Source organism: Gracilinanus agilis, chromosome 4, assembly GCF_016433145.1.
Source record: "Gracilinanus agilis isolate LMUSP501 chromosome 4, AgileGrace, whole genome shotgun sequence".
Taxonomy (NCBI): Eukaryota; Metazoa; Chordata; class Mammalia; order Didelphimorphia; family Didelphidae; genus Gracilinanus; species Gracilinanus agilis.
Window position 1 is genome coordinate 99027488 of NC_058133.1, and position 25351 is coordinate 99052838.

Below are 25351 nucleotides of genomic sequence, written 5' to 3' on the forward strand. Positions count from 1 at the left end.
ACCCTTGGAAAGCTGCTCTTCATCCCTCCTTTCCCAGAACAAACGTCAATCCAGGAGGTGTAGCCACCAGCCCTGTAAAAGGTCTGTGGTTCTGTAAAGGAAAAGGTGTGCCGTCAACTTGGTTTACCTCAAGTAAGCAGCGGGTCATTTAAATGAAAACGATGAAAACCCCAAGTTCTTAAAAAGCAGTCCATCCCTAGTACAAAGGGGAACTAACTGGTCTTCAGCAGATTGAGAGCATATAAACGTTTAGCACGGGATCTAGTCTCCCGTGCTGTAGCTGGCTAAGTTGGAAAAGTTGCTGCGGCATTCCCGCACTCCATCCTTCGCTAGATTTTCTCATTGGGTACGATTGGGGAGAGACTGTGGGTGAGCGTGGGCAGGCTTAAGAGAGGACAGGTCCTGTGGCTTGAAGTCAAACCCCTTATCCCAGGTCCTGACCCAGGCCCTGAAAGGTGAGGCAGGGGAGCGTGATGAGGCCGGATTAGAGCGCTACCGACCTGTGGCGTGGGCGCGCGCGGGGGGAGGGGCGGGGATCCCGAGGCCTCGAGGGGCGGGGGGGGAGGAGGGGCCGGAGTGCCGGCCCCGCCTCTCTCCTCGGGGATGCCGGGATGTTTACACTGCTGACAGCCGCAGCAGGAGCAGGACGAGGAAGATGGGCCGCCGCTAGTCTCGCTCTCGGGACGCTTCTCTTGGTGCGCCGAGCGGGTGCCCAAACCTGCAGCGTCCGGAGGGGGCGGGCGGGGAGTGAGGAGGTCAATCGGCTCGGGACCCCAGAGTCACAGCCCCTGGCCCCGGCGGGCCTTTCTCAGGCCGCGCCCCGCAGAGCCGCCGCCAGCCACCGGTGTCAGGACCCACACGGGTGAGGGGGGAAAACTCTCAACTTCCTGGTAAGAGAGCCACAAGGTAGCGAGGGCCTGGACTCGGGAAGGGGAAGGGAAGAAGCCGGGAAGGACGGAGGCGCAACCACTTCACACCGGGGCGGGGCGCAATCTCCCAATTCCAGGGGCTGCCCCTCCTAATTTATTTATTTTTTTGTGAGGGCCAACGGGAAGGGGAGTTGCGCGCCCCGGTAACGGTCACGGACCTCCGTAACTAAGAAACTTCGTGACCGCCGCGGCTCCAGAGGAGGAGACTGAGGAGGCGGCGGCAGAGACAGTCGCAACAGGTCGATTGGTTTCCTGACCGAAGGAACTTGAGCGAGGTCCCGCCTCCCGCCACTCAGCCGGCCTCTTCTCATTGGCCGCATCGCTTATGTTTCCTTCACGGATTGGTTAGGACTAGCTGTCAGGGTTTTGCCGTAGCCGAATCTAGAAAGTGAAGTTTGTTGGGGGGGGGTGGAGAGGGGGTTCGAGAGAGGAGAGAGTGGAAGACATGGGAGAGAACTCTGCTCCGGGCCCTGCGTTGGGGGACAGAGAAGGGACACCAGGGTTATTTTCTAGCGAGGGGTTTTGGACTCCAAATGTTAATTTAGGTGGGGGTGGGGAAATGGAACAGTGGAGGGAGAGATGGAAGGGCAAAGCCGGAGTTGGGGCCCCAGCTTGAAGGATAGAGGAGGGCCAGAAGCAGGGCCATAACCGGGCACACTCCTGATCTAGGGCCGGCTCCGAAGTAGTGTATACGTAGCCTGGAGGAGGCGGCCCTGAGGTGGGATCCTCCTTCTCACCCCTGGTACTTTCTTCCTACAATACTTTTGGAGTTCCAGATGTAGAATCAGCAGTTTTCCTTGCTACAAATATAGCGAGGTTGTATCAATATATGAAATATTTAATGACTATATATCCCTGTATAGGAAAATTGATTCCTCTAATATGTGTATGCATGTGAATATATAGGAAAATGTATTCCTAGATATACCAAGAATATATATTCTTAATGCTTCTAATATTTAGGTCATATTCCCAATTCTAATAAATTGTGTCAGGGTGGAAAGACTAAATGCTTTTTTCTTTCTTTTTTTTTTTAAAGCCACATTTCCATCTGGCTTTCCAACCCTTACTAATTTCAGGAGATAGGTGGTGATTGCAAGGAAGGAATGTACTAGAGAAATGAAAGGGTGGCTGGTTATTCTAGTTCTGAGACTACTTCCATGAAGTGTTTAACTGCCCATCACATGAAGAGAAAAATAGAGAGTGGCCTCAAATCTTGGTATACTTTGAAGCTTTAAAGACTCTTAAAGTTGCAGTTTTAAGTGTTAGTGGTCTCAAAATCTTTATTGCAGTTTTTGGCTTTAGTGACTTAAAGTTTTAATATTTTAAGATTTATTAGCTGAAAATGTATAGTCATAATGGGCCATCATGTATACACAACAAAGCCTGCAAAGAACATTTATCTAGAGAAGGCAGCCTATTGTAATTGGAAAGAGGGCAAGGTATCTTGGCTGACTGTAGAATAATCAGTGTAAGTCATTGTAATCATGTGGTATGTTTTCTAAAGCCTATAAATTGATCAATAAATATGCCAGTTTATTTTGTGCAAGGCAGCATTTTCCATGCTTTGTGAGATACAAAGATTGATCCCTGAATTCAAGGATCTGAACCAATTTAATTGAAGAGCTCCCAAAACCCTCCCTGTATATACCAGGTACTTCAGTAGATATTTTATAAATGTTTATTGAATTGACCAGAAAAACATGCAAAACATTAACATGAGATTAATGCTCTAATAGTTTAGTTCAAGCTAATCAATGACACAAGACTTTATATTTGTTCAGTTGAACTGAGTAAAATAATTTCCATGACCTTGATTCTTGAGTAAGGAAATGGGAAAGACAGTGTGTGTTGGGAGAGAGATTTTCTGAGAATTATGGGGGGAGTAATAAAAAAATAGGAAAAACTAATCATGTGAAACTGAAGTTATTTCATGTCTGAAGGTTCAAAGAACTCCCACTTCTATCTTCAGGGAGCTCTACAGAGTGCATAGTTTCTCTTTCAGTTGTGGGGAAACCTATATTTAATATAAATCTGATTGTATATTGAGGTATGAGTGGGAAATATGATAAAGCAATTTGTAGGGGAGAAGAAAGGAGGTGCAGACATCTAAAGAGTCCAAGGAATCCTAATTTGAAAATGTTTCCTTGCTTTGGGGAAGGGAAAGTCCATAGGACTACATCTCCCAACTATCCCTTGGGTTGTCTGGTGGCTCCACCTATCCTTAGCATTGACAGGTTTTCCAGTCACTTAGGGAGGATTTCCAGAAACCAAGCTCACAAAGAGCAATCAATGTAAAAGACCTTAGAACTTTCTGGTTTAAGGGGAAAAAGTGAGGCATTTGGCCTGCCCTAGCAGATTCCTGAGGATGACCTAATATATAGCTGAAGACCTGATAGTTCCCTAAAAACAGATAGAAAAGGAAGGATTGGACCAGCCAGTGATTTTGTATTTGCTTTTGGTTCATTTACTTCTTATAGTTGTTTTTTTTTAAATTAAGAATTTTTTTTGTGGGTTAGAAAATTAGTTTACTGTATAGTCTGTCCAGCATATTTGTGCATGATTAAAGTTATCATTTAAAAAATTACAGATAAGCAGAATGCCAAACTGTATATATCAATTTTTTGTATGTTTACTTTAAGAAACTTACTTTTAAGTGACTGAAAAGAATCAATATATTTCTTTTAAAGCCAGTTATAAGTTCATGTGAAATAGTTTTAAATGATCTTAAGTAATAATCAAGTTTCATTTTTATTCTTTTAAAATAAAATCTGAGGGGCAGCTGGGTAGCTCAGTGGAGTGAGAGTCAGGCCTAGAGACAGGAGGTCCTAGGTTCAAACCCGGCCTCAGCCACTTCCCAGCTGTGTGACCCTGGGCAAGTCACTTGACCCCCATTGCCCACCCTTACCAGTCTTCCACCTATGAGACAATACACCGAAGTACAAGGGTTTAAAAAAAATTTTCAATAAAATAAAATCTGAAACATCATTTTAATTTATTCATTTCAGTCAATTTGTGAATCTCTTTCCTCCCTCTCCATTTCTTTTCCTCCCTTTACTCATTTTCCTGGATTTTTAACTTTAAGAATATCCTTTTTCTATCTTAAAATAACCTTTGCTACAGAATGAGCAAAACATCTCTGGTACCCATTGAAGAAGGTAGCTCTAAGGGAGGAGACAGAGTCTGAATTTGCCTAGTTTGTGTAGTTTGCTTGCCCTTAGTGCTTCATATACAGTATTATATTTTTTAATATTTCTTGCAAATACAGTTTAATATTTAAGCTATAATGTAGTTATGATTTAATTGTATGACCCCCCACCCCTCCATCTTGGTGCAATATTGCATATATCCAAAGCACAATCCTTACATTATACAGATGAGAAAACAAAGAAGTTGGCTTGCCCCAAGGTTATATAGAGTAGTTATGACCTTGTAATTTGTATTTAGGGCCTTTGATGCTTAATGTGGATACTCTTCCTATGTACTATGCTACATCTCTAGTCAGTAATTTCTAACAATAGCAAAATATAACCACTAAGAGAACTTTCTCTTGTCTTTTGCCATTATATATTTTCTTAGAATGAGTAATGTCAGACATCAAGTGTGTTTGTTAGGAACATTTTACTATGTTTCTGTGACAAAATAAAGTTTATTTTACTAATGTTTAAGTGTTTTGAACTGCAACTTTTTATTAGTATGACTCCTACCAAATTTTTTGTTTTTGTTTTTTAAACAAATGCTTTTGTTATTCTGGAAAATAATTTTTTCCTTCTCATTGTAATGGAGTACCAGAAGAGATCAAAAGGAGTTATTTTATTGATTAAAATATAGCATGGCTCTGAAAAGAAGCCATGATACCAATATGCTATCTCTTTGGTTAAAAAAAAAATATTGAAAAATAGACGTAGGTATAGGGCATGGTTTTGTTGATATTCCCAGTGAAGAAACTTTCCCTACCAATGCAGGGCAACATATCCTTTGCAACTTAAATTCCATGACTTCCCTAGAGTCACAAAGTCAGTATGTGTCCAAGGCAGCATTTGAATCTCTCTATCTACTATTATAGTATACTATCTCTAACTGAAAAAGTAATTACAATGTTTGGATCTCTTTCAATTAAAATAAATATTTTCATTATGACTGCTTGCTTCATATTTTAAGTATATTTTTTAAAGGGAGTTTTCATGTAATTGAAGTATATGATTCTAGGTCTCTCAGTTTTTATACAGGTCAGATTTGGGTTAAAAAAAAAAGAAAAAAGTAGCCTAAATTCTGATCAATTATAGTAGTCAGTTTGGAAGGGAACTTGTTAAAATTGTTCCAAAATTCTTTTCAGGCTTTGTTTCTTTCGATTGTTTTTTAGCCTTTGTTATTTCAAAAATGTGGAGTGTAACTACAGCTGCCCAAAGCCGCAGGTACATCTTGTCAGTCCTTCCAGTTTTATCCAAATCCAGATATTTGTATCTTGGAAAATATTCTATAGAACACGTTGCATTTAAGTTTGTTATTTCAGATATTCTTAATAATTCTTTAGAATGTCACTAAAATGAGGTTGCAAACAGTATATAAGAAGATATTTTATAAATGGAATGTATAATTAGAGTTCAGCCTGAATTGATTTCTTATTTATTCCTTTGATTTGTCTAAGTAGACTCTTTTGAACACACAGCAAATACCATACTCTTCAAGTAAATTTTCCCAAAATAATTTTAGAATACATGCCACTTTCCATTAAACAAATACTTTTTTGTAGTTTTTAAATTGTTTTTAGAAAGAAGAATTGTATTTTAATTTTAGTTATTTGATACCAAAATTGACTTGTATTTGATCTGAGTTTTTGGATTTTAGTATATTGTTGAGATTATTATAGATTATTCTTTTGGTCCTGCTTTTCTCACAGTACTTTTAATCATATAAGCCTTTCTTTGTTTCCCTAAATTCTTAAAACCCTTCTTCCATTATGGCATAATAATACTCTATTACGTTCATATTCCACAATTTGTTCCATTCATCAGTCTTTGGATATATATATATATTTGTTTTGATATCATAAATAATGTTATGAATACTTTTTTGCTTTCATTAAACTTTGTGGGTAAACCCAGTGAAGTGGCATGTCTTGGTCTGAGGTCTGATTTACTAACTTTTTACATGCTAAATTTTAAAAATCAGTACTTCTACAAATATATTTGCATAATATATTCTTTAAACAGGCATATTGTTTTAAGAATGAAATTTTTTTGAGGATACATTAAATTTCTACCTTTTTTCCTCTTCTCATTTTTTCTTTAGAATGTTTAAGTGAAATGAATTGGGCTATTGTGCACACTTTATCCAATTCACCCTTTTGCAGATAAAAGTTGTAGATTAGAATTAAAAACTCACTTGATAATATCACAACTATGTGGCTACTAAAACTTTGAAGACTGATTAATTTGCTTGAGGTGACTGTCTTCTTCAATCTTCATTTAAGTCTTCTTTCACCCCCAATTGTTAATGATTTAAAAGAGAACTTTGTAGAAAATATATTTAATGAATGTTAGTTGGTGAAGGGTACAAATGATCAAGAGATATCTCTTAATTTTTGGGTAGTTTGACTTTTTTCCTGTTTTGTGGTCAGATTTGGCAAATTTTGCATTCGCAGTAATATGAAATATTAAATTCTATAGTTTTAAACTAAATTTAAGTAGTTTATCTTTAGGTATACCTTAATTTACTATCATGTAACAGAAAGTATCTTTTCATAAAGCTGTTAGTTTTCTTGTGACTTTTAATAAAAAATAAACTGTTAGGGTTTATTTCCAAACACTCTAGTAATAAAACAGTAACAAGTCTAAATGCCTTCTCCTTTGGTGTTTGACTTTATGTAGAGTCTGTAGTTTTTCTTGGGGCAGTTTGGTGATGAAGTGGATAGAGTGCTGGGCTTTAGTTAGAATGACTCATCTTCATAAATTCAATCTACCTTCAGATCCTTATTACCTCTGTGACCCTAGGCAAATTACTTAACCCTGTTTGGCTTGGTTTCCTCATCTGTAAAATGAGCTAGAGAAGGAAATGGTAAACCACTCTAGTGTCTTTGTCAGAAAACCTCAATTATGGCCATGAAGAGTCAGACATGACTGAAAAAATAAATTTTTTTAAATGAGACTTTGGAGGCAGCTAGGTGGCTCCATGGATTGGGAGCTAGGCCTAGAGATGAGAATCCTAGGTTCAGATTTGGTTTCAGACACTTCCTAGCTGTGTGACCCTGGGCAAATCATTTAACCCTTATTGCCGAGCCCTTACTGCTCTTCTTCCTTAGAACCAATGCACAGTTTTGATCCTAAAATGGAAGGGGTAAGGGTTTAAAAAAAAAATGAGGACTTTATAGAGGTCTGTTCCTAAGAGTAGAAGTAAGCATTGACAAATGAACTGAGTTCAGAAGGAATTAAATTAGGGCCTGATCCAACACTGTGTATACCATGTTCATTTTTTAACCACTTTCCTTATACTTTTCTGATGTTGGTAATTTATCATTGTAATTACTTAGTTACTGATTTGTTACCTAATTTCTTTTGTCTACAAGATCTTTAAACATCAGTTAAAGTTGGTTATAGAAAATCAGAATGAATATCATTCTGTATGTTTAAAGCTTAGACCCAATTTTATGAAGTTAAATTTCATCATTCTTGGTGTCTTACCTATTTGTTCTCTTTTAAAAAATGACTGAAGTATCTAATTTATCTTTAGTCATCTAATGTTATGATTCCTTAATTTACAAATCATCTGGGAAAGAATCTTCTTTTAAACAAGTAGCTGTTTAAAAGTGCCTCCCACCCCTCCAACCATATTTAAATTATATTGAAGTAGTGTTGAATTCATTATATAATACTGTGGCAGTTGCCTTACTGAATAAACCATGTGTTTATTCATTGGATAAAAATATCTTTTCCAGCTTCTGTTATTTATTTGTTATTTGTTGAAGGTAAATGGTATCTATCTCGGACAAAAAAATTAAAATTCATAGGATCATGGATTTAGAGCTGGAAGGGACCTTCCAAGCTTACTACCTTCTTTTACAATTGAGGAAACTAAGACACAGGGACATCAAGTGACTTGCCCAGGGTCACTTAGCTAAGTGATTATCTAAGGCCAGATTTGAATGAAGTCTTCCCACCTTCCATGACCTTTTCTTTTTTGCCTCCTTCGTTGACAGTTGTATACTTTGACACCCCACCCCCTTTCCAAGTACTTGAGTGCCTCACCATTAAACCAAAAGAAGATAATTATAAAATAAAGAATGAGAAGACTTGGTTTCAATGCCCATTTGAATGGTTATATTCTAGTATGAATAAGTTTCAGTTTATGTTTTATTTTAGGTATTTACATATTAAGGATTCTGTCTTTACTGTGATGGAAAACTTTGTTTTATTTTAATTTTTCATTACCAACAGGTAGGTCTCTGTCTCTGTCTGTCTGTCTTTTGTTTCTTTTTGGTGAGGGTAGTATATAGTAATAGTTTACTCTTAAGGTGCCAAAGTAGAGCAGGTGGCTAGGGAAGGAGAGTTACAATAAAGTTTGTAGGTCTATGGAGTCTCTTCAACTAAGGCTTTTTGGCTTCACTGGGAATTTATAGTAGTTGGTGGTTGAAAAAGATAGATTGATATTTTGGGGCACAACCTCCATATCTCCTAAATAATTTTCACTTTCTGAGGCAGAATTTCTGAAAAAGAAGTCTGTCATTGGAACATAGCCTCTTCATTAATAGAACTGTTGTGTTCACATTTGTTTTGTGTTAACTTATGGTATATATCAAAATTTTCTTTTTTCTCCCTCAGCTCAGTAAAAAATTTAGTCTGTCTGCTAATGTGCTAAATTTTGTGAGGGATTTGATTGAGGGGAAAGCAGCATGTTACTATGTAAAGGACATCTTCCAGTCCCCTTTCCATCTCACACCACTGCCTGATATCCTGGGACAAATTAACCTTGAAGGATGAATCTCAATTCATGTGAACAATGATAACCTAGGTAAACTTATTTCTCAATGATTATTATACTCTCACCCCATAATTCTCTCCTTATCCAGGTAATTCTGAACACCTGGCAGACATTATTCAAACACTTCTCTTGGTTCCTACCCTGAACACTCTTTATTCCCATCTCCCTTGACCCATTGCTACTAACATCCCACTTCTAAGCTACCCACATTTTCCACTGTACTCTTTGGAATGACTAGCTTTCATATTTAATTTTTTCCTTTTTTGTTTTTGACATCTTGTATTTACAGAGACCTGGCTCTCTCCTAGTGATAGTGCACTATGCTTAGTGTGGAGAAAACCTGGGTTCAATAGCATGCCTAGGCATGTACTAACTGTGTGACCATGGCAAATCATTTAACCTCTGTCTGTTTCAGTTTCCTTAATTGTAAAACGAGGATAATGATACCTAATGCTGAGGGTTATTGTGGAGATTAAAAAGATAATATAGCACAGTATATGATTCATGGTAGGAGGCTTAATAAATCCATCCTTTTCCTTCTTCCCTACTCTTTTTCCTTTCTCTCTCCTCCCTCTTTTTCCTCCCTTCCCCCCCCCCCCACCCTTTCCTCCTCTTGCAAGCCCTTTTATTCATGCTTCTCACTCCAACTCCACTTTGATCCTAATGGAGGAGTTGAAATACTCTCTTGCTTCTCAATGCTACCTTCAGGCTCTCCCTCTACCACCATCATTCATTAGCATTTTTCCTCCAAGATTGATATAATCCACGTGTATCATGATTCTTTTGACTGTTGTCTACCTACCTAATGAGTTCAGGACCTACCTCAACAGTCTTTTTTCTTCTTCCTACCTCTTGTCCTTATGTAAAGGGACTTGACCATTTATACAGGAACTCCTTCAAACAATACAACCTCCCAGTTCTCCCATTTTCCATGACCTATTCTACTCTACCTCAGCTATACACAGATAGTCATACCCTTCATATTGCTATCACTCAAAAATGTTCTACCTCCATGTTTTTGAACTCTTAAATTCCTTTGTTGGATCACAGTTTATCATCATTCCATCTCTTTGTCTAGCTTGCATTCTCCCCAAACTGCCCTTCATTCTCACCATGACTTCCAGTCAACCTGACACAGTCCTTTTCCCTTTTCCATCTTAACTCTTTCATGAATCAGTTCAACTGCACTTTCTTCTTTTGAATTCTTTGCCTCTTTATTGCATTAAATATTTTGCCATGCCAAGCCTCAGCTATATATTACTTCCATTATCCATTGCCTTCATTCTTATATATGCACTGTTGAATGAAGCTAGAGAAAAATCATAAAATTGTACCGCTACTTGAAGCAAAAGACTTTTAAGAGCAACTGGAAAGAAATAAATCTTCGCACCACAGATGTCAAATAGTGAACAATTTAATCTCTCATGTTAACCCTTCAAATATTCAAGTATTCACTATAGTTACCATGCCTCTTCCACTCCTCAACTTCTATTCTCTAGGCTATAAACATTCTAAATTTCTACACAGTCCATTAGTTCCTTCCATAGTTATACCCATGCAGATCTTTGTCTGGATCCATATTTTAAGATAAATATTTAGAGGCTAAGTACATAAATTGGTGCTTTCAAATAAATAATTTCTAAAATGTTAGTATAAATGTTTAAGTAATAAGCCACATTTTTATCTCATTCTAAGAGAAACTTCAACCTTAATGTAGTAAAACATTGAAATAATATTATATCTAGCTTAATTTCCTTTGTTATTTTACCACACATGCTACTTTTGAATTTGCTTTTTGTTTTGCCTCACTTTATACTGTTTTTGGTCTATGTTCAGTCCTCATCACTTCTGGTACTGCTTTAGCATTTTGCTATTTTCAGTAACTGTAATGTGAAGATTTACCCTGTCTAGTCTTTTGCTTTAGGGGAAAATGCCTTCTTTTTGTCATATTAGAGCATATTCCCTTCTCTTTCTAGTTTGTTCTAGTCACTTTTGTCTTGTGCTAATCTCAGTAACCTAAAGTTATTGTTAGAAAACTGCTTTTCTTCATGTGGCTCTTTGGTTTGTCTGTATCAAGTTTCTTTAAATTGTTTGGTCTTCTGAAGAAGACTAAAATATTTTGAGTGACATGTTTTGTCTCGTCTATTCCTTAAGACTCTTCCTCATAGTTAGGACTACTAGGCCAAACACAGAATATTTCATTCACTCCCAATTTCTTGTCCACCTGCATGAGATTTTGTTTTTTCTTCTTAGAACTACTTACTGAGCATTTCAGAGTTTTTCTTTTCTTTTTTAGGTCTTTGAACATATCTAGACCTATTAAGGCCAAAGGAAACACTGGTGGAAAGAGTATGAGCTGAATATCTGAATGTCACATAATGGTGTTCTACTTCTGACTGTGGCTGGCCATGCTACTTTGGTGCATCATTTTCTTAGACTGAAGGAAAAACAAAAAAAAATCCCTCTCTGCATCATTATAGGAGATTAGGCAGTGCCTGGCACATAGTAGGTGCTATGTAAATGTTTCCTCACTTTGTCTTCTTTTTTTCCTTTCTGTGTGGAAAATAAAAATATATTAAACCTCTTTAAAAAGGTTTAAAAATTAAATGACTAGAATGGAGATACCTTCAATAAGAGAGAAGTTATGAGGAGTGCTTGGGGTCAAAAGAGTACTATTTGACCATGCTGAGTTTTGTTTGAAGTCAGAATGCCTGACTTCAAGACCCATGTCATAGATCTGGTTAAGGCCAAGTAACTTCATTGTTTTTAACTTCAATTTTTTTTATCCATAAAATAAGGAGATTGTAAAGTATGATCATAAAGGAGGCAGTGTATTATGGTAGAGTGTTAAATTTGGAGAGAGAGGAATTGGGTTCAGATTTTGTCTGCTATTTTCTGTCTTACTTGGAGGAAGTTACTTATCCTTTCTGGGCCTCATTTTGCTCATAGATAAAATGAAGAGTTTGGACTAAATGGCCTCCAAAATTCTTTATGACTGTACATTTATTAACCTAGTATCCTGTTAATTTGAAAATTATTTTTTCTTTGTTCTTAAGTAGCAAAAACTCAAATTTAGTATATTTTGACATCCTTGGTTAATATAAAATCAATAAATTTGAAAGATTTTATGAAATAGAGAAAAATGTGCTTCTACTACTAATAGCTAACATTTCTATAGTGCTTACCATATGCCAGACACTGTATCAGCACTTTACATTTATCTCATTTGATCTTCACAACTACCTTGGGAGACAGGTGCTATTATTATCCCCATTTTACAGTCGAGGAAAAAAGCAATCAGAAATTGTGTTTTGCTCAGAGTCACACAGCTAGTTAGTATCAATCTGGACAGAAACCAGATTTTAATTTAGGTCTTCCTGAATTCAGGCCTGATGCTCTATTTAGCTAGCTATAAAAAACTGAGTAATTGAGTTAGAAACAGGAAATTTGATACCAAAAGTATTTCCCTTATTTCATTTTAGATTGATTGTAGTAATAACAAATATTAGGCATAAAATCTATAGATAATTCAAATAAAGATGATAATTTCATTCTTATATCAGAATATAGATAAATGAGGACTATTAACATGTTTGAGATTATTTCCTTTTCTTTTCTATATATAATACAAAGAAATCTATAATATACCTAATGGGCAGTTAATATTTTTTAAAACTGAGCAATGAAAAGCCATTAGCAGAATAATCGACTTATCTATGGTTTATTGTAATAAAAATTGACTATAAGACTATCAGCAAGTTTGGTGGTTTAGGTAATAATTAAAAAATTTTTTTTAATACTTTTTATTTTTTAGAAAAGTTATCATGGTATTACATGATTCATTTCTTACTTTCCCCTTCACCCCCCTTACACCCCCCCACCCTGCCCATAGTTTTAACATGTGTCATCGATTAAGACTTATTTCCAAATTGTTGATAGTTGCTTTGGTGTGGTAGTTTCGGGTCTACATCCCCAATCATGTCCGCCTCAACCCGCCTTGTCTCCCTCCCTTCTCACTTCCCTTCCCGACATGGTAAGCAATTTGATCTGGATTGTACATGCATAATCATGCAAAACATATTTCCATATTATTCATTATTATGAGGGAATACTCATATAAAATCAAAACCCCCAAATAAAAACCCAAATAAACTTAAGTGAAAAACTGTATACTTTGATTTGCATTCCAGCTTTAATAGTTCTTTCTCTGGAGGTGGATAACATTCTTTGTCGCAAGTCCTTCAGACTTGTCCTGGATCATTGTATTGCCAAGAGTAGCTAAAGTCTTTAACGGTTAATTGTCATACATTATTGCTGTAACTTATATACAATTTTCTCCTGGTTCTGCTTATTTTTACTCTGCACCAATACATGTGGGTCTTTCCAGATTTTTCAGAAATCATCCTCTATTTCTTATAGCACAATAATATTCCATCACCATCATATACCACAATTTATTTAGCCATTCCCCAATTGGTGGATATCTTAATTTCCAATTCCTTGCTACCACAAGAAGGGCTGCTATAAATATTTTTATACAAGGATTCTTTCCCTTCACCTTTTTATTTGGTCTCTTTGGGATAAATAGTTGATAGTAGATAGTAGGGCACAGTTTTATAGCCCTTTGGGCATAGTTCCAAATTACCCTCCAGAATGGTTGGATCAGTTCACAATTCCACTAATGATGCATTAGTATTCTCATTTTGCCACATCCCCTCCAGCATTTATCACTTTCTTTTATTCTCATATCAGCCAGTTTGATAAGTGTGAAGTGGTGCCTCAGAGTTTTAATTTATATTTCTCTAATCAAGAGTGATTTAGAACATTTTTTCATATGATTATTGATTGCTTTGATTTCTTCATCTGAAAATTGCTTGTTTATATCCTTTGACCATTTGCCAATTGAGGAATGGCTTATATTCTTAAAAATCCATTATTTCTAAATCATATACCCATTTTGACTGTATCTTGCTATGGGGTAGCATTGGTTAACCTTTTAGAGATCATGTACCCAAACTATCTTCAAGCTGCCTGTGATATCAGGCATGCTGGCAGGCATGCTACGTCTTCTCCATTATGTGTATAGAGTGTGAGATACTGGTCTATACCTAGTTTCTGCCATACTGAGCACCATATTTATATCATAAGAAGAATTTGGTAGGACTCCTTCTTGGCGTCTTTTGCAAAATAGTTTTTATATATAGTATTGAAATTAATTTTTAGATAGAATTCATTTGTGACTCTATCTGTCCCTGGGCATTTTTTCATAGGGAGTTCTTTGATGGCTTATTCAATTTCTTTTTCCGAGATGGTATTATTTAAATATTCTATTTTCTCCTTTGTTAATATGGGCAATTTATGTTTTTGTAAACATTAATCTATTTCACATAGATTGTCAGATTTATTGTCATATAAATTGGCAAAATAGCTCTTAATCATTGCTTTAACTTCTTCATTGGTGGTGGATTCACCCTTTGATATGGGTAATTTGATTTTCTTTTTTTAGTCAAATTAACTAATATTCATCTATTTTATTTGTTTTTTTATAAGACCAACTCAGTTTTATTTGTTAGTTCAACAATTCTCTTTCACTTCTACTAATTTCTCCTTTAATTTTTTAGAATTTCTAACTTAGTCTTTAATTGAGGATTTTTAATTTGGTCTTCTAATTTTTTAAGTTGTATTCCCAATTCATTATTTGCTGTTTCTCTCTTTTATTGATGTAAGTGTTCAGAGATATAAATTTTCCCCTAAGTACTAGATATTTCTTGAGTGACTACTATGTAGAAGACACTCTTGTAGGCACTAAAGAAGGAAGCTTGAATAGGATAGCCTTTGCTTCAGTGACATTTGTAGTCTAGGAGGGGAAAATGATAAATATAGAAATAGATATAAAATAATATGTAATCTGAACAGAAAAGAGATATATGACCAAAGTGTGCTTTGGGAAATCTCAAGAGAAAAGCTGGTTATTGATGGGCAGTGAGGATACAAAAGATAAATACAAGGAATTTACATTCTAATGGAGGAGTCAACCACATAAATAATTAGTCCCATACAAAGTATATGGAAATTGATCTAAAAGGGGGAAAGACTCTTGTAGCTGGGGAACTAGAAAAAGGATTTTTGTTGAATATTGGATTTGAGTTGAGTCTAAAGGAAGCCAAATAAATGAAGAAGTGAAGATTATAGGGAAAGCACTGCAGGTCCAAGGGACAGCTAGTGTAGAGGCATGTGTATGAACAGCAAATAGACCAGCTGGATTGTAGTGCTGCCTGAAGTCAAGTGGAAGGCTGGAAAGGTACGACTAGGCTAGATTGTGAAAAGATTTCAGGGCCCAACATGAAACTTTATATTTGGCCTACAAGGCAAAGAGGGAGCTACTAAAGTTGGTGTTTGGAAAGGTACTTTGGTTTCAGATTTGGAAGGTCCTTGAATGCCAGTCTAAGTTTGAACTTTTAATATTATTATTAACTTATATTTACATAATGATCTAAAGTTTTCAGAGTATGTTATAAATATTATCTTATTTTATTTTCTCAATAACCCTAGAAGGTAGGTTATATTATCCACATGTTACAGATGAGGAAACAAAGGGAAGTTAAGTGGTTTGATTAGGGTCACAGTTAGTGTGCCAGTGCTATGTGTAGGTTAAAATTAATATACAAGAAGTAAGTATTATATTTTTTTAAAAGCTTATTAATAATAACTAAAGTAGTTTTGTTGTTTTTTTTTAAGAGAAGCATACTTCTTTTTTTTTTTAAACCCTTAACTTCTGTGTATTGTCTCCTAGGTGGAAGAGTGGTAAGGGTGGGCAATGGGGGTCAAGTGACTTGCCCAGGGTCACACAGCTGGTAAGTGTCTGAGGCTGGATTTGAACCTAGGACCTCCCGTCTTTAGGCCTGACTCTCAATCCACTGAGCTACCCAGCTGCCCCAATAATAACTAAAGTAAAAAGCTATCTAAACCAGCCAGCCTGCTAATGAAAGAAGAGAGGAATAAGGAGAAAGAGAGAAGTGAAGCCTCAGAACTTATGCAAACATGGACAAAGGGAAAATCATTCTAGGTAATACAGAAAGGAATTTTGGGTAACGTAGTTTTAGGGATTCAAGATATTTCTAACTATACATTCCCCACTATGATCCCTTTTGGGAGACCAGTGTTCCCGAAGGAATCATTTAAAACATAACCAATTTATAAATTACAATAATTTGTGGATAAAAGAAAAAAGAACAAAATAAGTGATTGCTACATTGACAAAAAGCCAATTTTTTTTTTAATAATTTTTTATTTTTAGAAAAAATTTCCCTGGTTACATAAGTCATGTTTTTACTTTACCCTTCACCCCCCCATCCCCAGACTCGCCCCTCCTCCCCCCAGCTAATTTGCATTTCCACTGGTGTGGTCAGTCAAGACTTATTTACACATTATTGATAGTTACATGGGTGTGGTCTTTTCAGGTCTACATCCCCAGTCATGTTCTCATCAACCCAAGTGTCCACGCAGTTGTTTTTCTTCTGTGTTTCTACTCCTGCAGTTCTTTCTCTGAATGTGGATAGTGTTCCTTTCCATAAATCCCTCCGAATTGTCTTGGGTCATTGCATTGCTGCTAGTACAGATGTCCATTACATTCGATTTTACCATAATATATCAGTCTCTGTGTACAATGTTCTTCTGGCTCTGCTCCTTTCACTCTGCATCAATTCCTGGAGGTCTTTCCAGTTCACATGGAATTCCTCCAGTTTATTGTTCCTTTGAGCACAATAGTATTCCATCACCAACATATACCACAATTTGTTCAGCCATACCCCAATTGAAGGGCATACCCTTGCTTTCCAGTTTACAAAAAGCCAATTTTGAGGCAGTCCGTTTTGGCAGAAAAGTATACATTCAAAGCAAATGCTTTCCACCCAGTTCAATTCACATCCCAAAGTTCAGTATGGATCTTCTGGTGCAGCATGTGATCTCTGCAGGCATGTTCATGGCACCTTCTCCAAACAGGTTCGTCTTCTGGATTCTGGGAGGTAGCAAGTTTCTTATCCGAAATTACTCCAATTCAAATCAAGTTCATAACAATAACATTCTCCCCCCTGAGGTGGATAATAACAAACATAGGGATCACTCAGGGATACATGGCTGAGTTATGAAGTATATGAATCAATTTGCAAAAGAAATAAAAAAACAAAAAATCCAAATTAAAGAGAAAAAATAACTTGTGGATAAAATATAAAGTATCAAAGTCTTATGCCTAAGAAAATCTAAGTAAAGGAAAAATAAAGCTATAACAGGTCCTTGAATCAGGGCCCAATTAAAATGATTTATGTAATTATGCACTTAACCAATAAGTAGCCAGGACAACAGAAAGTTTGCCACACTATGAAAGACAGAAAAGGCACTGGATTATAGGAACCAGAATGGTAGCTAAAGTGAGGTGCTTGTTAGGGCTCAGAGGAAGTTCTGCCTCTGACATATGCCAAAGCAACCAAAACCTCAAACCCCAAACAAGTTCAAATCCTCTTGTCTTGGTTGAAAATTATATCAGTCCCACTGGGATTGGTTTGGTCTCTTTGACCTTCTGCTTGATAGGCACCATGCAGGTTAGCTCTGTGTTTCTTTGGCACTGTGCAATGGCTCTTTTTAAGCAAAGTCCCATAATTTTTTTAAACAGTGACATTATTTCTATAACTTAAAGCTTTTGGGTATGCAATTACATTAAAACAAATGTATTTTAATCTTATATTATTGCAAAATTAAAAAAAAGATTAATATTGATTATATGTCCTTCAAAGGACCCAAATACTATATTAAAAATAATTTAAAATGCTTTAAAATTCAAATATATATAGCTTATAATAATAAGTGACACACTGTGTCAGCCAAAGAGAGGTAAAATACAAAGGTTCCTCATCAAAAATGAGATCCACTTTCCTTTTTAAAATTTGGCCATGATCCACTGTGTGAGTTCAAATGATTTTCACAAAATAACAGATTTATAAAAGCAGTAATAAAGTAGATAATGCACATTCAAAGAAAGTATCAAAATTCACAGTAGCCCAGTTGTTGACAATAGCAAACAAACCATTATCAAATAGGATTTACATGAGTTGCTGTATAGCCACTTGCTATGTGATATTTTAAAAGTCTATGAATTGATGTATACTTGTCACAGATCTACAGATATAGGAAATCTTTCAACCTTGGCAAAGTTATTTTTAAACAAAACCTATTACTGCCATTTTTCAAAATTTGAGAGGAAAACCTAGAAAAAATGCAAACCTGTATTGTTAATGAAAACCTTTTGGGTCTAAAACCTCACCAAGAAATCTAGATCGTTTTGGTGGAAGAGTAGAATAAGCTGAAGAGTTAAAACTATTAAAGCCATCCAGAAACCACTTGCTTCCTGGGAGTGCTCCCTCTTGGGAGCCATCTAGGGGTACCATGCCCTAGGAACACCTTCCCAGCTCCTCTGGTATGAGATTGTTATGTGTCATCCATTACATTTTTATAAATGCGGATGTGGGGAATACATCAGTGCCATTGCACTTCAGCTACAAAATGGACCCTTTAAAAAATAATTGAGATATTTAACTCATTAAATTCTCCAAAGGTTGTATTCAGGTTGTAACCAGTTTTGATGGAATCCATCCATCATCATGTATATGACAATTAACAAAGTCAAAAATAAAAGAAAAGGCTGTATGAGCAACATGTGACCTCGATGAATCAGGTGGACTTATTATGGGCTTTTACAATTTAAAACAAAATTTTTGTGTAAGATGTTCATGGGCTTTCACAATGATATGTTCTTCAATATAGTCATAGGGAAATGGTACAGATAAAAAATCATGTAAGAAAAAGATAATGATTAGATTAATATAGATAAACTTTAAAATTTTTTTTAAACCTTAAGTCAATCAGCAATATACTATAATATTAGCAAATGATAAGGTACAGATAGTGCAGGAGGGGAGAAGTTAAGTGTCAGTACATATACTCTTTCTTTTGTTCTTATGTTGAAACCACTTCTAAGACAATGTAACCTATCTTTTTGACTATGACGTATCACCCAAGAGGAATAGTTTTAGAAAGATGTGAGTGTAATAAATAGATACCTGTTTTAATATTCTGAACTACAATGCTGATTTCTGAACATTATATAATAGAATTAGTACAAACCGATGAGGGAATAAAATAAATTGCATTTTTCTAAAAGCTCTGGTATGTATCACTTTTATCCAATGATCCTGGTCAAATGGAAGGGGAATACTTGTTCAGTTAATTGATAATTGTTTGGAGGTGGTGTGTGTGTGTGTGTGTGTGTGTGTGTAAGTAAAATGGAAATAGAGTTGTTTCCCCGTTTTGTTATTTCTCTTTAAATTTCTTTCTGAAGTTCCTCTGGGGAAGCAGATTAACATTGAAAGTGAAAACAGAAATTGGTAAGATAAATATTTTGTTAAACTACAAAATAAGTGGTCATATAAAATGATTATGTCTAGTAGGAAGTAATCTAGTCTAATAAGGAAACAATGCATAGGAATTTCTCATTAAATGCAAAATTTATGAGTTTTTCAAACAGTAGCGTACTTCCTTCACTGCTGTATTTTTCTTTTTATATTGATGGTCAATGTCTATTATACATTTGATTATTTTTTACTTATTTAAATTAAGAACGTATTTAGCAAACCTGTCTGTATTTTAATACCTTTATGATAGTGTGTTTTTTTTTTGTTAAACTAATGAACTTAATTGATCACCTGGAACAGTTCTTTGTAATACTTGATCATAGCACATTAAATAAATAAATATATTTCTATATTTCTACAACTATTAAAAATAAAAAAAAATTAGATTGCATTTTGTGTTTGAGTTGCATTCTCCCATTTATGTGTAATATAGTTATAACTATACAGGTAGTTCATTTATGTACTTAAAACTTTTTATAGTCTATTAACATTTATTTTTTCTAAAGATTTAAAATATTTTGTTGCTATATCTTTTAGAATAATGTAGACCAAAGTTTTAATGTAATAGATATTGGCTATCATAAGAGTACTACTTAGTTCAAGAAGTATAATGCATAAGAATATGAATCATGTAACCATGATAACTTTTCTAAAAAATAAAAATTATTTAAAGATAAAGAAGTATAATGCATATAGTAAACTATAGGAAATGGCAATATGAATAAAAAAAAGTAAATATTTGGAGAATATCATACTTGCTAAGGTGTATAGTAATACAGCTAAGGCTATTGAATTTTTTTGTCATTGAATTAACAAAGAAAAGGAAGTCTTTATATAAAAATAATCAGAAATGCTGGAAATAATTTCTTAATATTAGTCAACAACTAAGCAGCTAATATGTACAAGGCACTGTGCCAGACTGGTGATACAAAGACAAAAATATGGGTCCTTGTCCTTTGAGTTTACTTCCTTCTAGGATTGAATACTGCATATACACAGCTAAGTATATTTCCAAGAAAATTTAGGAGGGCAAAAGAACTATAGTAAGTAATTGGTTTCCTAGAAGAAGTTGAACCTGAATTGAGCCTTGAAGAAGTCATGAATTCCGAGAGGCAGAAGTGATAAGGGAGTATATTATAGAAGTCGTCATGGCTATGGGAAGATTCAGAAGGTGAGGGAATAACTAAAAGAACGGAAATCTCATTTTCACTATTAATTTTCTTAGCAAATCTTAATGGTGATCTTCTGGCTTATTTGTATATGAATTGCTACAATATTTGAATAGGTAGAGTATGAATTAATGAGGCCTGAGTGTACTGAATTCATCAAAAAAGAATGTTAAAAGAGGTAGATTGGTCAGGTAAGGATTTGGAGAAAATAGATGAACAGACCAAGTGCTAAATTAGATTCCTTGAGATAGACAAGAAAGAGAAAGATCTCCAACTATATTAGGTTGATTTTCTATAGAAGATTTATAGAAATACATATATAAGAATTAAATGGGGAAAATAATGTGGAGGGAGTACTTAGTGTGTGTCTTAGTAACAACTCTAAGATAAAGGGGCAAAAGCTAGGCAAATAGGGTTGTGTGATTTCCTGGGGTCACACAGCTAGCAAGTGTTTGAGGTGAGATTTGAATCCAGGTTCTCTAGACTCCAGGCTGGTGCTCCATTCATTGTGCCACTTTGTTGCCCTGAGTATATATATTTTTGAAGGCATATCTGTGCCAATGAGAATGCTTCAGTGATATGTTTAGTGATATGATACAACTTTTGTTACATGATGAAGAACTGGATTGACAGGAACAAATGAGTATATGAGGCTTTTACCTTGTAATGTATAAATAGAGTATTACTTTTTGATTCTGAACATAACATCACAGTAGCCAGAGAAATTGGTCAGGCTTTCCATTATAAATCCTTCTTTTGGTGTTTGTACCTTTGACTGGAAATTCTTTCTAAGGAACAATTTGTATATCATTTTTCAACCTGGGAAAGAACTCTCCCTCTCCTCCTCTAGCTATTGAATGAATGGCTGGCATTTTTTTATGCTAAATTTATCATGCTTACACTATATCATTCTGTCTTTATTGTATTAACCAAGATATAAAACATTATATAAATGTAAGCTATTGTAATTAATGATTTAGAAGCAATAGTCAGGAAGACCTGAGTTCAAATTTGACCTTACCAACTTTGTGACCCTGAGCAAGTTACTTAACTTCTGTTAGTTTCTTGAACTATAAAATGGAGATCATAATAGCACCTACCTCCCAGGGTTATGAGGCTCAAATGAGATATTTGCAAAAATTGCTTAGTAAAAATTATTGGCACATAATAGGCATTATATAAATGCTTATTCTCCTCCTCTGCCCATAAAGCCAATCTGTACATTGATTACATTTTTTTTTTAAACCCTTGTACTTCGGTGTATTGTCTCATAGGTGGAAGATTGGTAAGGGTGGGCAATGGGGGTCAAGTGACTTGCCCAGGGTCACACAGCTGGGAAGTGGCTGAGGCCGGGTTTGAACCTAGGACCTCCTGTCTCTAGGCCTGACTCTCACTCCACTGAGCTACCCAGCTGTCCCTTGATTACATTTTATAAATTTTTCAACACATTTGGATAGATTCCATTTCTAGACTACTTATATCAATGTTGGATTATTGAAATTTAACAGCTCTTTATTGTTGTCCTGCCTTTCAATAGTTATATTTTAAAAGAAAGCCTCTTTTTTTAGTTTAAACTTGCATTTCTTTAAAAACTTTAACAATAATATGTCCTCAGAAAGCATAAATAGCCTTTGTAATTATTTTAAACTATGAGTTCATAGGTTAAAATTATGGAACTCATAGGTTAAAATGAAAATTACAGTTTTCAAAACAAATTTATGGCACATAAAATTCACCCCTTTATCCCTTTGAAAATGTCACTTTATTCAAATGAGTTTTTTGATAAAACATTGTTATATAGAACAGAAAACAGTACAAAACATGATATGACAGGAATTAGACATCTGATCGATTGGTATTATTAACTTCCTGGGGAGGAAATTCCCACTGAGCAGATCGGTATCTTCTCTCAAACCCCAAACCATAGAAAATTGTCCAGAACTTCAAGGAAGTAAGTAAATAACTGCTTCATGACCATTAAGTGTCAGAAATGGTACTTGAATCCAGGTCTGTAAGTTTGTACTATTTGAAATTTACAAATTTGTAGTTTGCATTTATAGTAGTATTCCTTTGAAGAATACATTATAGAAGCTGATTGTGTTTTTTTGTTTGTTTTTGTTTGTTTTTTTGCTGGAAAAGTTTCTTTATTACTTTTTTATTCATTCATTTGCCAGTGAAATGATCTTTTATTGCTTTCTTTTGATGTATGGGATGGCTAATCTAGGACATGTAGTTCTGACTTAATTTTCTATAGACTGTTAGCCAGGCTCATTAGTGGAGTGACTTTGTAATAGGAGCCATGGATTTAAAATTTTTTTATGGCATTGTTTTTGGTTTCTTTAATTCTGTTATTGATTCATAATGTAAATTTTTTTTACACTGCCACATTTTGAATGTTATGAGGTAACCATTTATAACAGCAGACTCTAGGGATTGGTATGTGTGCTTTTTATCCCATTGCTACCACTTGTTTCTTATCTGTGTTTCTTACATTCTGAGGCCCACTGTAGGACAGGAGGAAGTCTTAACAGCTTTTTCTCTGCTCTATCTCTGAAGCAAGTACATAAAAAAAGTTATTATTACTAGTAACAAAGGAGAAAACTTAGGAGAATGGAAGAGGTCTTGTGTCCAGATTCCCTTCTCTACCTTATCCCTCTCACTCCCTTTTTAGGCTGGAGGGTTGAGAGAATAGCCATGGAAGATTTATATTATTCATCATCTTCTTTCCCATTAGTACTGACTGCACTATTGTTGCAAGATTTACCATTGTAGGGGGCAGCTGGGTAGCTCAGTGGATTGAGAGCCAGGCCTAGAGACAGGAGGTCCTAGGTTCAAATCCGGCCTCAGACACTTCCCAGCTGTGTGACCCTGGGCAAGTCACTTGACCCCCATTGCCTACCCTTACCAATCTTCCACCTATAAGTCAATGCACAGAAGTTAAGGGTTTAAAAATTTAAAAAAAAAAAAAAAGATTTACCATTGTAAGCCCCTTTCTGGAATGAAATGAAAATCAGAGATGACTTGTCCTGAGTCAGAGTAGGAGTTAGAGTTAATGGTGGTAAGTAGAAGTGATTCAGAAAGTAAGGAAATTCTATTAGTAGTGGTGAGGGAAGGGAAGTTTTTGTGATTTTGAAAAATTTTGCTGGAAACTGTTTACAACTAAAAATTGATTATGAATAGTAAACTAATTGAGTCAGATATTGTTATTTCCAAGTTTCAGTCTTACAGAACATTACGAAAGTAATCTATAAAAATAGAATATTCTTAAAATGCTTGAACACTAGAACTCTCAACTCCATATATTTATTTAGAGTTTTCCATTTATAAGACAATTTTTTATAAGTGATGAGTGGCTACTTGTTCTCTTTTAACCTTACTCTTCCTAGTTTTCTTATAGTTTTCAAAGAGGAAAGTCATGAATTAGAAAAGGTCATGATACTTCTTTTCTTTGTCTTTTGACTGAAGACCTGAATATGAATTGGAAACTTCATGATTTTTCTAGTTCCTGTTTGACCTGAATTATTTATATTTAGCCTATAGAAGAGAAAAACGTAGGGAGGGCATGATAGCTATCTTGATGTATTTGAAGGATGATCATATAAAAGAGAGATTAGATTTGTTTTGCTTATCTTCAGAGGGTGAGAGAACCAGGAGATAATGAGTAGAATGAATTGGGCTTAATGAAAGAAAACATTTCTTAACAATTAGAGTTATCTAAAAGTTGGGTGAATTATCATGGTTGGTAGATTTCATTCACTGGAGTGGCCTGAATAACCACATATCAGTTGATATAAAAGGGAGGAGGAACAGTGTATATTATATATCCTTTCCTTTCCAACTTTTTTAAGATCCTGTGATTTCTTGCCCGGGTGTTTTGAAACTTTATGTAAATCATATTTTATGAGAACTAAGTATTTTCGTGTATGGTATACGTGTGTATGGTGCCACAGATGGTGCTCTGTCTGTTCCTCCCCCTTCTGGAGAGGATAAAACTTATCTCACTTAGAAAAGCTCTTTTCCAATTCTGGGAAGATGGAGGCTTAGATGTAGCCATTTGAAAATTCTTTCAAACCAATCAAAAACAAAGTGCTTCTAGGGGACAGAAAACCAAATCTAACAAGAGGTCAGAGCTGGGGGACCCTGCTACTGGAGTCAACTTAAAAGGTACGCAAAAGAAAAAAAAAAAGCTTGAATTCTTGAACTCTTGAGTTCTAGGGAAAGGAAGAAGGAAGATCCCAGGACTCTACCCCCACCTACTGTGTGGAGTCGGCAGTGGTCCCTGGAATTTCTGGGCCAGCAAGTGTGCTAGTCCAGAGGGAGTGCCTTGCTGGTATAGCTGTGCCAGGCTCAGGGCATTGAACACAGATGGCAGGGAGGCAGCTGGAGAAGTGCAGAGAGGGTAGCCTAGTCACAACTAAAACACTCCATCTTGCCTCCCTGTTGTTTTGTGTTCTCTCTCTCTCTCTCCCCTTCCTCCCCTTTTTCTCTCAACGTCAAACCCTGGCACTCTATACATACTGCCCTCAACAAGGAAATGCTTAGGTAAGCTGTTATTTTATTATTGGATAGGTATGAGGATGGGAATCTGAAGAACATGTAGACATTTTGGAACTTTCTTTAGTCCTTGAAGAACTGATTACAGCTGGCAGTTTCCATCTACATTCATTCTCATTCTCTGTTTCAAGATAGCTACAGGAGCGAGGCAGCTCCTGTTCAATCTCTCTTTGTTCAGTTCAACTCTTCTTGAACTTTTTCCTTTCAGTTGCCAGTCTAGCCCTTCTTGGAGCCAGGATTTTTTATTTAAGTGCTTGGT

At 35.7% G+C, this 25351-nt stretch overlaps 1 protein-coding gene across 1 annotated transcript in view; it reads left to right on the top strand.

Moving 5' to 3' along the window:
- Nucleotides 1–685: 685 nt before the first annotated feature.
- The window catches only part of NEK7 (NIMA related kinase 7), a 207989-nt gene continuing 183323 nt past the window's right edge, over nucleotides 686–25351 (top strand). The window contains exon 1 of the mRNA XM_044673749.1: nucleotides 686–890. The gene's annotated coding sequence lies outside the window, so the exon portion shown is untranslated. The remainder of the gene's footprint in view (nucleotides 891–25351) is intronic.